The 14,601-nt window shown below is 42.6% G+C and overlaps 1 long non-coding RNA gene across 2 annotated transcripts in view; it reads right to left on the reverse strand.

The window, feature by feature from the left end:
* Positions 1–468: 468 nt before the first annotated feature.
* LOC137162680 (uncharacterized) overlaps positions 469–14,601 on the reverse strand; it is a 60,306-nt gene continuing 46,173 nt past the window's right edge. For both annotated transcript variants that reach the window (XR_010922467.1, XR_010922466.1), the window contains one exon: positions 469–2,627. This is a non-coding gene — a long non-coding RNA (uncharacterized lncRNA). The remainder of the gene's footprint in view (positions 2,628–14,601) is intronic.

Consider the following 14,601-nt stretch of genomic DNA (forward strand, 5'->3'; position numbering starts at 1 on the left):
AGTTTTTGATTATTTTCTTTCTTCATTACATCCTTAGCGGCAGCCCAGTAACATCCATTGTTCTACAGTAGTTTGCCTGCAGTTTTGCAACATTTAATATTATTTCTACTGTCATCATGACTAAGCCTCAGTAAAATATTATACAAACATTTGCATATTTTTATTTTTAGATATGTTTTCCCAGTTACCTCTGACTTCCATATTTTCCTCCATTCTTAACCCCTCTCAGTTAATCCTTCCACTACCACCCCAGAAATGTATAGAACATATATACTTGTTGTATGCAGAGAAATTTATAACTGAGGTTATAACTGAGTTATAAATAATAGCAATGATTTTTTTTCCACTGTGTATTTCTTAAAGTTTCTCCACCAAACTTTCATCTGCTCTATTTGTATCCAGTGCAAGAGTGTTATCTGAGCAATATTTTTAGAGCAGTAGAGTCATCGTAAGATAATTTTCAAGTAGAAAATGTTCCACATCTCCTCCCCCTAGTATTGTCTTGCTCCTCTTGCCTGATTTATTTAGTCACAAATACTGGAGTAGAAGATGACATCTGACTCACTTCCATCATAATTAGTTGTGAACTCACAACCACAAGATTGTTATTGATTCAATCAGACAGAAGGAAGTGGAACTATATAAATAATAATTTAAAACTTTATAGAAAGGTGCTAATTACAAGTATACTATGCACCCATAATATCCTTCAGCTCAGAGGCTCAGTTACACCAAGTGGCTTTGTGATCAACAACAAGAGGGTAATACATATGTGAAAGTTTTTTGGGATGTTGGTACATTTTCACTATAGGTTGAATGTAGTGAAGTGAGGGACACTCCTGAACATGTATTCTGCTAAAGCACTAGACTAGCCTTCAGAAGATCAGGGATCTGTTTCCAGCTCTGCCACAGACTTTTGTGTGACCTTGGCCAAGTCTCTTAATGTCTCTTCCTTTCAGTTTCCCCATTTGTAAAATGGGAACAATACTCCCTATGTCACCAGGGTATAATGGAGTAAATGCATTAAGTTTTATGAGCTGCTCAGCTACTGTGGTGATGGCAGCCATACAAGTATTTTATGCTTAAAGTATTACAAACTACAATAGCAAATGATACACCTGGCACTTTTGTGAGGTACACTATATTGAGGCTAAAAACATCAAACCGAATGCTCAGAGGAGTTACGAGCCTAACTCCTTCTGAGCATTCAACCCTTCAGAACTCAGTACACTTAGTAACTTGCTGATAAGAATGATAATCTGATTTACCAGCTTCCAGGCTGTCTTATAGTCCAGTATCATTTTAGTCAGCATCAAGATTCTCATTGACCTCAGTGGGTCAAACTGTTGAACCTGTTTGTTTTTAGTTCAGTAATTTCAAAAGAATAGTTTGCCATGATTTATGTTACGTGGAGTTTTGTCTTTTGCCAGTTCCCCAAAGCATTTCACGTTCTGTCTTTGACTAGACCAGTGGTTCTCAACCTGTGGCCCAATCAGCACACAACTGCAGTCCAGGTGCCATCCTCAGGGCCATACAAATAGTACATGTGTTGTGTGGATGTGGCCCACATAACAGAGAGCTGCAGATGTGGCTCACCCTGATAAATAAGTTGAGAACTATTGGACTTGATCCTGGATTTGTACGGCAAAAACTGCTCTCACTTGTGCTTGCCCCTGAGCAATAACCCCCCTACAGAGGGGTAAATGCAAACCAAGTCCTTCACTATCAAAGGGTGAAAAGATTTAGGGGGAACATAAGGAGGAGGTTCATCACAGTTGCACAGAGCTGGTCTTCCTCTCCCCTCCACCTAAAAAGGGGTCAAAATCAAGTTTTATTGAATGTGAAAGTTTCATTTGACTGCTTTGTGTTTCTTGAGAAGCTTTCTACATGAAAAACTGCATGTCTAAACCCAATTTTTCCTCATTTAGAAAGGTTCTTTTAAGGATACTGTTAGGAAGGTTTTTGATAGCTGCTATGTCACTTCCTTCTTCTCTGCATGAAGATGTCTTTATACTTTCTGACAGTATTACACTGAGGTCTTGGCTAATTCCTACACCGCCACCATATACTGTACAATTTAGCAGAGAAAACCCAAAACAACAATCTTCTACGTATTAAACCCACACTCGCTGTCACTGAAGTCAGTTGAAGCATTGGTCTTGCAAAGGCAAAACAGTTACCTTACAGTTCTAAGCACATGAGAGAGCATCGTGGCTGGTACACTTTGAGAAGTAGCTAATATTAGTGGTCTATTACTAGCTCCAGTATATTGTAAGCTGGGGTTCCAGCTGTAAGCTGCAGCTGTTTTCACCAGGAATGCTGGACCATTTTCTCATTGGACTGTGAATGTGTTTGATTTTGAATATCTGAACAAGGAGATTAAAACAAAATCAGGCTGCTTCACACTGCTGGTTGCTTCTTGTCAGCTGCAAACCTAAAGACTGGCCAGGATTGACACACAGAGCCGAGACCTTCACAGCTGGGTAGCACACGCATCAGGTTCCAACACTTCTGTACTTGTCTATAGATCAAATAACTGGTTGATGGCAGTCACGAACATCTCCCAGCATAACAATACCTCCGTCTCAGCTCCGCCCATCCTCCCACTACAGTCTGAAACGTTGACACTGAAAGAGAAAGAAAAAAAAAAGAATGGCTGGAGCAGAGGAGGAGTGTGATAGGCTAGGCCTTCACTAGGTCCCACTTGGGCATTTTCAGCTGCTCTTTCCCTTCCAAAGTCCTTCCTCCCTGGGAACCTTACTCCAGTCTTTTCAGATTTACAGATATAGGGATCTTCCCATTAAGGGACATTGAGTCTCTGAGTTCCCTTTTCAGAGACTTTATAGAGGTCTGGCTTGTTTATGGATGTTAGGTACAGCTAAACTCTGGCTTAAAGAGTTTCACTTTGACCCCTCCTTGCAGCAGCTGGCTTGTACTTGCTCTGGTGAGTCCTCCTGGGTGACAGAGGCCTGCAAGCCATCTTCCTCTCCATGACGCTGTTGCAAGATTCAGCCAACTCTGAAACAAGACACAGCAGCTTTCTTCTTGGTTGCTGTCCCTTCCCTTCCTGTGACCAGGGCCCAAGCATAATTTTTTCAGGCCCAGTACAAACTTGTAACACGGGTCCCTTCCCACACACACCCATGGGGGTTGCAGTCTGGGTTGGACCCCCCCAGAGCCTCCAGACTTTGGTAAAGTGCACCCTTCCCTCCTCAAGGTAGGGACCTTGCCTCTGACAAGTTCTCTCTTTTAAGCTTGCTTCCTCCAAGTGGAGCATGCTTTACGGCTGTGCCTCTTTATAATCAGTTGAGTCCCGAGGTGCTCATTAGCCTTCTACTGATAGGGCATGCCCTCATCCCACTCACAAGGAGTAATGGGTGGAAGGAAATGCACACAGCCTGTGGCTGGTGACACACAGGGAGCTCATGAGGGGAAAACAAAGCCATGCATTGTGAGTACAATGCGTTCAGACTACCGACGCTATGAAGGGTGTAACCCCTCTAGTTGTAATGAAAACAAACATCCTATTTTTGTTGATGACATATCAGACATACACACGTATACATAGCAAAACTACAACTACTTGTGTGTGAAGGAACAGGTGGTGCATGATACACAAAGGGAACATTTCCAAATTAAACAGACTCACTACAACAAATTATGCAGGATGCTGTTCACCTAGATCTCGAAAGTCTCTTGAGAAAATGAAAAAACACAGTTGGCTGAATTCGAGATCCAATTCAGCTATGACTGGCAACAATAGGAATTTTGCCAGTTGCTTTCACAGTCAATAGGATTTTAGAAGTCTGAGGATGAACTTGGAATAAGGTTCTGGTTTAGTTTTGGTGACACCAAGTCTCAGAAGTTGTTCAAGAGATTTCAGTGTCATGTGGTAAAACTCTTGCTAGAGCATCCATTCTCGTAAGTTTTCCACAAACTTGGGCCACCACGCAGCACAGATCCGACAATTGATGGTAGAGGTGGGATTTGAGCCCACACCTCAAAATGACTTTGTCCTGCGTCAGAGCCATGCCTGGCCTATAAGTCGCTTCAAAGTGCTGGCATACACCCTGTTGGGTTCCTCATTGTGCAGTTATAAAAACCAAAGCTTTAAGTTTGATAAAATTACACACAGCTGGTATACATTGATGTAAAGAAACAAGCAAGAAACTGCACTAAAATCAGAATTCTCCTTTATAAAGTATTCTGGATTATACAAAAATCTCTATTTTAAATTTTTTACCCTTCCATGTATCCTCCTTGCAATCTTTGTTTCCCATTTTAGATGGTTTTAAAATTCTCTCTTCACAGTTCTCTTACTTTAACAGGATATTTTCCCTTTTCATCTCTGCCAATACCAGCCAAATGGTCTTTTCTACTTTATAAGTCAACATGCACCACCTGGTAGACAGCTGTTTCTTGGCTTGAGGTTTTATTTCCAGTGATGATTCAGCAGAAAACAGGACACCTGTGTTATGAATAGAACTGATGGCAAGTGTAGAATATTTTTAACTTCAACCATACTATTTTATTAATACTCTACTTGTTGAAGAAACTGCACTGGGAAAAGGGTCTATGTCCACACATTTTTGCTGCTACTTCTCCGGTTCTAATAGTTTTAAATTCTAGGGAGACTTTCTCTATATCTCCAGACTGCCACATGAAATCCCTCAATTTCTTCACAGGAAGCATGACAACAATTCTTTACTTCTGAGCTGCTCAGAGTTGTCTGAATATAATTTTCCTGCACAGATGGGTCAGTTTTTCCACAGGGAAAAACATGGCTACTGAGGCTGGATTAAGACTACAGAAGATCGTTGCAGGCAGCAATCTGAATCTAAAGGAAGCCTCTTGATCTGTCAACTGCAGAAAAATACAACAAGAACAATGAATATCCCTCAGATATCCCTCCTGATGATACGATACTTGGATCAATTTAAACCCAAAAGTATCTCACCCACAAAGCTAAAATTATGCTTGTGAAAGAGTACTACCTGTTTTTTGATGAACAAGGGTTAACTTCAGGTTAGTTTCCTTCCCCCTTTGCACAGATTCTTAGGGAAGGATTATAAATTGACTGCTTGAGCCACACCTGGTGAGAATGGGCTCTACAGCTGGGGTCACAGATTTTGACTGACCCTCCAGGTGGGCTCATTTTTATTTCTGCCTATTTTATGCTAACTTGCTTCCTTGTTATAAACATTATTCATTGAGGGAAGAGATCTTGCTGGCTACTACTGTGTTATGTTCTGCAGCATCCTTCCAACAATGATCCTATTATTATCTATAGCTCTAAATTATTAACAGCAGCAACCCTGAACACTGAAATGGAGGCTGCAGCTGAGGGACACAGCAAAAGCAGCAGCAGAGGACACATAATGATGTGCAGTGGAATTCTTCAACCCAATAGAGGTTTTCAAAAATGTTAGAGGTGGGATTTCTCAAAGATGCTTAGCAGTGACCTAACTCTGCTCCCACTGAAGTGAGTGGGAAATTTACCATTGGGTAGTTATGCCATCGCAGACTGCTTTTGAAAATCCCATCTTATACATGGTGAAGAATCATTTCAACCTTCCTTTGCTAGTTTTGTTGTCGTTGTGTCTCTTGTGGGGGGGGGGGGGTCGGGAAGTGAAGTAAAAATTATGTCTATTCTCAGCTGTTTTTCTTGCCCTGCCGTTTCCAATCAACAGCAGTAGCTCAGTGATAAATAACTGGTCTAAGAAGCTCATCAGGGTACAACACTCATGCTGGAGTCAAACTCTCCTGCAGAATAGGCAGTCTCCTCTGGAGCTGATGTTACTGATTCTCCTCCATTAATCCCCACAGGAGCACAAACTGAGCTCTTTCTCACTGGAATCTGATCTCGTCAGTGCCACATGACCTTCCTGGCCTCTGCCAGCCCAAGGCAATAGTAATCCCAGTGCTGCCCCTGCACCCTGGCCTCTTCCAACTATATTACGTAACAGTAGAGCAGTCAAGCAAACCCTTACCGTTTTTTTAATCCTGTAAAACACCCCTTATTCCGATTCTCCCCCACTTCCTGTCCCCTCCTGACCCCCACAGTGTCTGACATCCATTGTGAAGGGGTTGCTACTTAGAACCCATCAGTCTATAATTGTTGCATTTTCATTTGAGTTATAGCATTGGTTAAGTTTTATCTCTGTTCTGTCAAACTGAGTTGACTTTGGTCTGTGAAATCTTCCCTCTTGCCAGCATTTCCTTCTTGAATTTATGATCTCTAGCCAATTCATTCCTCCAAGCATTTTGTAATGCTGCAGTTACCACTATCTTTGAACATCAATGCAAGCGCTCAACATGAAAGCCCATGCAGATATTTGACAGCCAAGTTTAGCTGTCCTGAATGACATTACCTACCAGCTCCTGGAAGGTTTCAACTCTTTCCCAACTGCAAGAATTAGACTTTCCACAAATCCTAGCACAAACAATAACTACTCCTGTTCATGTATGTACATGTAATATAAATTTAGGGCTGAATTTCACATTGTGTAATTTCATTGATTTCCAATGAGACTACTTATATGATTAAAAAGGTTGTAGGATAAGCCGCTTAGGCAAAGGAAAGCACAAAGGCCCAGATTTTAAAAAGTTTTAGGTCTAAATGATTTTCAATCCCATTTTTGAAAGTCCTTTCAGTAAGATGTAGGCCTGGTCTACATATAAAATCCTGTTGACCTATCTGCATTGGTCGGCTGTGAAAAATGTAACACCCTGTCATAGGTGTGTGCAGCACATTACATTTGGGTGTGCACCTAAGAAATTTTCGGGCTGCACTGGATTAAAATTGACTTACCCTCACTGCCTTACTCTCCATCGAAAAATCTTGCTGCGTCATCTATTTCGGCGGCAGCTAGCGACGTCTTTCCCGCCGCCAAAAAACTAATGGGGGGGTCCTTTCTAAATTTAGAGGCAGGGTATTATTTTAAAATCATAAACCACCCACTAATAATAAAAAATATTTATCTTGGCATTTTCAAATATTTGAAAGGGAAACCGGGATATCTATGGATCTTAAAGCCTTCCTGATATCTCCAAGGAACCCTTGAGAATCATTCCTCCATGTCTCTGGATTAAAGAACAAAAGGAGGAGGATGAGAAATATCTTAGAAACATGATTGACTCAATTATTTCTGAGCATGGACATTTAAATTCATCATGAAATATTCTGGGACATGGTGAAAGTGTGAAGATGTAATAAAACTGTGTGTAAGCAATGTAACATTCTTTTGAACATTAAAAATAGCCCAGATGTTAGCTTCATGGAATTCAAATGTATATGAGAGGGGACCTATTTAAAGGACTCAGTTTAATTAACTATGAAACAAATCTGTAGCTGTGGGCTGGATTTTCAGAGGTGCTGAGTACTTGCAGCTCCCATTGACTTCAAGTGGAGTCATACATATATGGTACGTCTGAAAATAAGTCCCATATTGTAGATTATGTAGGAAGACTGAGAAGTAAAAATTAAAGGTATCTCTTTTGTTTCCCAAGAACTGCAGAGAATATTACATATTACAAAGCTTGGGAGAATTGCCCATTGTTTTTCAGTTGAAGACTAGATCCCCTGGAGATACCTTATATGAAAATTCCACTAAAACAAAACAAAAATACAAATTGTCTCTGTACTTTATAAAAGGATGGATACTGAGAGATACTGGGAGGAAGATTTCCAGTGGAGAGCACTCAGCACTCTAACTCAGGATTCAGCCCTAAACATGAAATCATAAAGCACAGGCTTGTGATGGAGTAGGAGAATAAAATAGTATGGCATATCCAAACAAATGCTGTGAACACAGGCCTGATTGCAAAAGCTTTCCTATTCAGGAAGGGTGTTCAAGCACATACTTAAAGTGTTTAAGAGCTTTCCTGAATCAAGGCAACATAGAAAACAATAAAGCAAAGCCTGGTAATGGATACAATATGAAGAAAAAGGGCTCCACATGCTATGAACTGGATTCAGTTTATCGGGAAAGTGACAGCCAAGGCAGCAAGACTTAAGCCAAACAATACCAAAGCAAATCAAAGCTACAAGAATAAAATTATTTATTTCCCTGGAAAAGTAGCTTCCAATGAATGCTTAGATGTCTCCCTGTAGTCCTCTAGACCAACCCCTAGAAAAGGTAGTTCAGGTTTCATGATGATCATCTTGAAACAAACATGACCCAGGTCCATTCCCTCTTGAAATTAGAGTGCAGGCTTAAGATTCAAGCATACAGGTGACTATGTAGAACATCACATCTAAGGCAATGTCAATAGTGCTGGAGCTATCATGGTAATCCAGGTAAGAAGGGACAGAGCTAAGAAGAGTTCCTAAAGCCATTATTAAGATCAGTTCTGTAACTGGTGAAAAGGATTCGGGGATGTGTTTAGGGGTGACAAGAACACCAAATTATTTCCTTGCTTAGGATGTCAATGCACCTAGAGCCAATTCAGTGAAGAAAAATGTCTTGAGATCAACTCCAAAGTATCCACCAGAGGTCATTCCAATCATCATTGCAGTTGGGACACTGGTTTGGAAGACCTACAGTATTTTATCCATCTAGAGTGATTAATTCTCTGCACATATCTAGCATAGATAATGGTAGTCAGTAGCTCCCAGGTGGCCTTAGGCAAGTCACTTAACCACTGAGTTTCAGAGTCCCCTTTTGCAAACTGCAGATGGTGCATCCAGCGCTCTCAGGGATGTTGTGAGGATTAGTGAATGTTTATACAGTTCTCTGAAAATATAAAGATTAAGTATTATTATACTGCGTGCATATACTCATTGCCTGATAGTCACTATCGCATATCAAGGCCCCCAACTTCTCTTCATCCTCGTAACAAGTGTCCCTCATTACACTTTTCCAACCACTTAGACTGGAGGAATATGCCTTTGAGTGTAAATTAAAGCTGCCCCAGGGTGGTCCTCGTTGTAAAACGGTGTTGTCAGATCCTTATCTGGCTCCTGTAATTGTCTTTGTGCCAGCTCTCTGGCACAGGCTTAGTTTAGTACCTTATCCCCCTGCTGTGAGCCAGCTCATAAAAACTACACTATTTCCTGTGATGATACTCAAGCATGTGGACTTAGAATTCACTAGCATGCATGGGAGTAAAACTCAATCACCTAACAATTTGCAGGAAGTGAATGCAAAAGAAGTATGAACTGAAGCAAAACAAATGCATTTTTCAATTAGAGTGAAGGCCTGAAGAAATATTTTTCCATATAGTCCCAGTTCTTTTATAAGCATATACTTCCTGGGGAAGAAGCCCAAGTCTAGGCCACCTGACTTAGTCATTCACCCTCCAGCTGGAAGCAGATGCTATGCATTATCTGCAGGAAGCAACAGCAGCCTCTCCAGGGGGGTGGTGAATGTTTCATGGAGCTGTTGGAATGAAATGAAGCTATTAATAGCTAACAAGAAAGCAATTAATGTGGTAATGTGTTTTTAAAAATGGACTAATGTAAAGAAAACATTGCATTCAGATGCTACTGCACAGAAGGGAGTCAACATTCCCCCATCAGACTTAAGATATCCATCCAACTGCTTCTTCCATATCTTATTGTTAAATGTGTCTGAGTGGAAGATTTTTTCTCTCCCACATTGCTAATTAAAAACAGTGGTGGTGTTGCCGTGGCATATGTAAATGGCTTTGGGCAGAAATTTTGTATTCCATTTGTAATTAAAACTGATCTCTCACTGGGACTGCCTTCAGCTTCACTAAATCAGACATGTATTTTCTCAGCAGTCCCCATCATGGTTGACAACACAAGCTCTTTTCACCCCTCCCATCCCACACTTTTACTCTGCGGTATACTGGTAACTGCCTACACCGGCTCCAGTCTTTAGAATACATTCTCTTCCATTAAGCCGAAGCAGATTTCCTGCAACAACATGCAAGTTTATGGCAGAGCTATGTAGCCCTTTTGGACTGCAAACATTCATACTTAAATTGCAGCAAGGAAGATTTAGGTTGGACTTTAGGAAAAACTTCCTAACTGTCAGGGGAGTTAAGCACTGGAACACGTTGCCATGGGAGATTGTGGAATCTCAGTCATTGGAGGTTTTTAAGAACAGGTTAGACAAACACCTGTCAAGAATGGTCTAGTTCAGCGGTTCCCAACCTTTTTGAGTGTGCGGACCCCTTCTCACCCTCCAAACATTTTACAGACCACCACATGCTACTAGTTTTATTTACATTTCCTTGGTGAGGATGTTATTATTTTTCTTTTCCATGGACCCCTCTGTAGTAGCCTCGTGGACCACTAAGGGAACCGCTGGTAGTTATTACTTAGTCCTGCCATGAGTGCAGGGGACCGGACCGGACAACCTACTGAGGTCCCTTCCAGTCCTACACTTCTATGATTCTAGACAAACCCATTATTTGATTTCACAGCACACAGTTCTGCACCCACTCCTCCAGTCTGAACTAACCGCAAAATTCAAAGTGAAACCCAGATGAAAATGCCCAGTTTCAAAAGTTTGTATCACAAAAGCAGCAGGTTCACAAATCTTAGCAAGGCTGGGCTATGTTTTGAGTCAGCAACAAAACTAGGCAAGTTTCAGAGGGTTTCATAATGACAATTTTGCATAGCTCCACTTTAAGGGAACTTCTTTTTAAACAGATTTCACAGACAGAGGGCTAAATTCAGCCCCAATGCCGCTCTGCTGATGTCACTGGCTATACCAAGCCTGAATTAACCCCCAAATCAATTCCTTAAAGAGAGGAAATAAATTCTATGTTCCTTTGGAAATCCATTCACTTGGAGGGTGGTCAGATTTCTGAAGGGAACAGAGGGACTTAATGGAATGGCCCCGCCCACAGCATCAGCAGATAAGGAGAGTGCAAAGATGACCAGTAGCATACCAAAGGGAGGGCAGAGAGGGGGCATGCACCAGTCGGGCCATCCTCCTTGGAGCCGCCCCCTGCTGACACCCCTGGCAGTCATGCTGACCCAGCCCCTCCACCTCCTGTCCTCCCAGCCCTTCCACCCCCACACTGGGCACAAGGAGGGTGCCGCAGGCGGGGCTTCCGGGCAGAGCCAGTCACGCCTCCGTCCCTCCCTCCCCACTTCTGCCACCAGACAGCCCCCTCATATTTACATTTGTACTCCCTTTTGGCAGCAGTGGCGGCAGCGCCCCACGCGGGAGGTCTGCAGGCCCATTTCCCGCTCTCCCCCACTCCCTGCCGCACCTGCTGCCCCCACCTTAGGGGAGTGGGGGAGGGTGGGAAAGAGGCCTACAGACATCACCCCCCCCCACACAGGGTGCCAACAGGGGGGTGCAAATGTAAGTCTTGGCCCCCGGGTGCCAGAGATCCACTGTATGCCACTGAGGTGAACTTTGCGCCACCTCTCTATCCTCGATATGCATTAGGTGCAGCCATCTGACTCTTCATGTGGGGGAGGACTGGCTCAAAGACAAGCTTCCGGGAGGGAAAAGTGGCAACCTATAACAGACTTGATGGGAGCTGGTCCTTGAGGTAGATATGTGCTTGGCCAGCCAGATGTCAGTTTCACTAGCTCAGCAGACAAGTGGCCAAGCCCTCAAAGGTTAACAAATAAGGGGACAAAGCATTGTTTTTTGTAAAACTGACAGAAGCAGGCTCTGAAAAAGAGGACATGCCTGATTTTCAGGGACCCATGGTCACTCGAAACATTTGCTTCAAATCTTCCTGGTAGTTTTACTTTGATTCATGTTTTATGTGTTTAAAAATAGTCACTTAGCAACAGGCTGTGGTGGCAGTGGTTAACATCCTGTCTTGTGACCCAATGTGAATAAGCCACACAAGGTCCAGTGGTCTGTGACTGGCACTTATTTGCTATGTGAGCATTGACTAGTCCTAGGACCCTCAGTGTAAAGTATTTAACAGGTCAAAGAAAATCTCCCCTCCTATATCTGAAACTGCCCACTGCACTTAGCCTTACACTCACACCCACAGGATTGCTTTAATCTGAATATGTGCCTACAACAACAGAAAACAAGGCTTTAATTAAGCTGGATTTAAACACTCATCATTCCTGAGATTTCCTCGCCATGAATCATTAGTTTATTTTAGTACCTCTGCGCCAAGCCATGCCTGCAGCATTGTCACTCAGGGGCTGTTGGGCTATAGGTACTGGCTATGAAGTGATTTGTATTAACAGTTACCTATCTTCCAGAAAATTACAGAGACAATTTTCGTTGCACTCTTAATACTGCACCCTCCCCCACCACCACCATCGCACTGGGTTTTACAGACAAGAAGTGCATTGTATTACTATTATAAGAGCTTGAATCACAGATGCCAGCCTATGGGCACTGGGGAAGAAGGAACATGTATCATGCAATAACCTGGAGAGAGAAAGAGAGAGCTCTTTATATAATCTGATTATAGGACAACTGGGGCCCTATTTGCCCCCTGGGAGTTACTTGTAAACAATGGGGATACACTATGGCACAATTTGTGGTAGGGGCCAAACCCCTTATTCATCATGATACCCTTCAAGAGCAGCATTTTAGAAAACAGGGGAATCAAAATGAGAGCTAGTCAAAGCTGCCTACGGCTATGCAAGGCTGACAAGAGAGAAGGAAAGGGGGGGGGGGGGGGCCAATTGTACCAGGCCCTGAACTCCAAGAGGGGGAGGCAAAACATCTGTAATGTCTGTATAAATAAAATGAAATGGGAGGCGGTGGGGCCTCATTGAACATGCCGTACCGAGGTCCCAAATTTCTCAACTTTCCTGGCTCGATGTAGTACAGGCACACTGGGGGAGAACGTGCAGCTCATGTGAATAACAAAGGAGAGCGCACAGGGTCAAATGCAAAGAGGTGTGCCCATACGTGCTATCAACACGAGGAGCAAAACCCTGCGGATGCCCCATCAAACTCATATTAAGTGAGGGGAGAGCCAAGCCCCTCTTGTGGGGGCATCCATGCTTATGGAGCTAAGTAAACATGCACTTCTCCTGTCACCACGGCCAGGACTCTCAGTGAAATGTTTAGGCTGCAAGCCGTTAATGAAGTAATCACAGAGGCCACGTACCTGGTTGCACAGTGGCGGTAGCCTACTGTACATTACTCCTCATTCAGGGCATCCTGCAGATGACTGCTGCATCTGGCTCACTCCTCTTTCCCGGTTTTCCCTACTCCTGTTCCAGCGTTATTTCTTCATTCTCCAGGAAGATCACTGCATATTCCTGCTCTTTTTAATTCCTGCTGACTGCAGCCCTGCCACTCTTAGTAATTGGCATTCCTTTCTGGCCTCTTTGCTGCTGTCTTCCTTTTGGCAATATTAAGGTGCACAGCTCCACGCATAGGTTAAAGCAGCCAGAGACTGCTTTGCTTTATACGCTGTTGCAGCCATGTACAATGTATAGGGATTTTTCATCTGGCCATACCTCCTGTTCCAGAGGCCACATGCTGTTATGCTGTGCTGTACAGCCACAGCTTGCTCACAGAAGGTGTGCAGCCTGGAAAGTGAACATGATTATAGCAACAAAGGGATTTACTCACATCTACACAAACCTATTTTTCACCTAGGAATCATTGTCGAGCTCATAATGTAGAAAGCATAGAAACCATGTGATCTATAGCCATTGCACCACAAGTCTGTTATTTCAGAGCAGTTTTTGCCCTCAATCTGCCTCGGGCTGAAAATTTTCAGATAACTGTCCGACCATTTTGCACGTAAACATTTTCCCCCAGCTTAAAATAGCTAACCTAATACTGATTAAACATAAAACACAAACACCACCAATAGTGAGGACAAATTAATTACACAAATTAAAAACTTAAATGCCAATTTTGCAGTGAACATGTGCCTGATTCTGTTCTCCCACCATTGACTGCACATTCTCATGGGAAAGAAGAATCAGGCCCCATTACTGATTTCTATTTTATTATTATTATATTACAATAGCACCTAGAGACCCTTGTCATTCCACATTGTGTTAGGTACCCTGCAAATGTGTATTAGTCAATATCAAGGCAATGAACTGAGTTCCACCAACTGATTTCACTTAGGACATTCAGCTATCCTTAAGCCAAAGTCCCCTGTTACAAGGAAAATATGTTAGCAATAAACTAAATCACCTGGCTGGTTCCCCACCTGAAAATGTTCCATTTAGTCTTTCCTGGCCTCTATAAGGAGCACTCATTCTACTGTCAAGAACACAAAGTTCAAGGTGTTCAGGGTGCACTGAGTGATCTGGAGATTTTCTTTGTGTTATCTTGGTGTGGGGACAAGTTCCTTGCTGGCTTTATGGTTCCAAAGAATGTGATACCATCCTTATTTTTAAAAAGGAACAGAAGTCTCAGGTGCAGTCAAATGAGAGATGTAAAGAAGAGGATATGCTCTTTATAGGTTTTGAGCTTTTTCTTTATCTTCTCTGTTTGCTTGGGATTCTCCTCCAATACTTCCATCCATTATACTTGGCTGCTATTTACATACCCTTATCTCCCAATTGACAAGTCACTGCTGATAAACCTTGCAAGACTATGTCTAGTATATTCTGTAGGCTTGCCAAGGAATCAAACTGCTTCTGGCTCTCTATTCTTTGCTCTCCAACTCTTACAGTCCGGATGGCTGCATTTTTCTAGCCCAGGGAAAGGATGCCAGAGTCAT

Source organism: Emydura macquarii, unplaced genomic scaffold (genome assembly GCF_026122565.2).
Source record: "Emydura macquarii macquarii isolate MOO-44397 ecotype Brisbane River unplaced genomic scaffold, CSIRO-AGI_Emac_v2 contig_2452, whole genome shotgun sequence".
NCBI lineage: Eukaryota > Metazoa > Chordata > Testudines > Chelidae > Emydura > Emydura macquarii.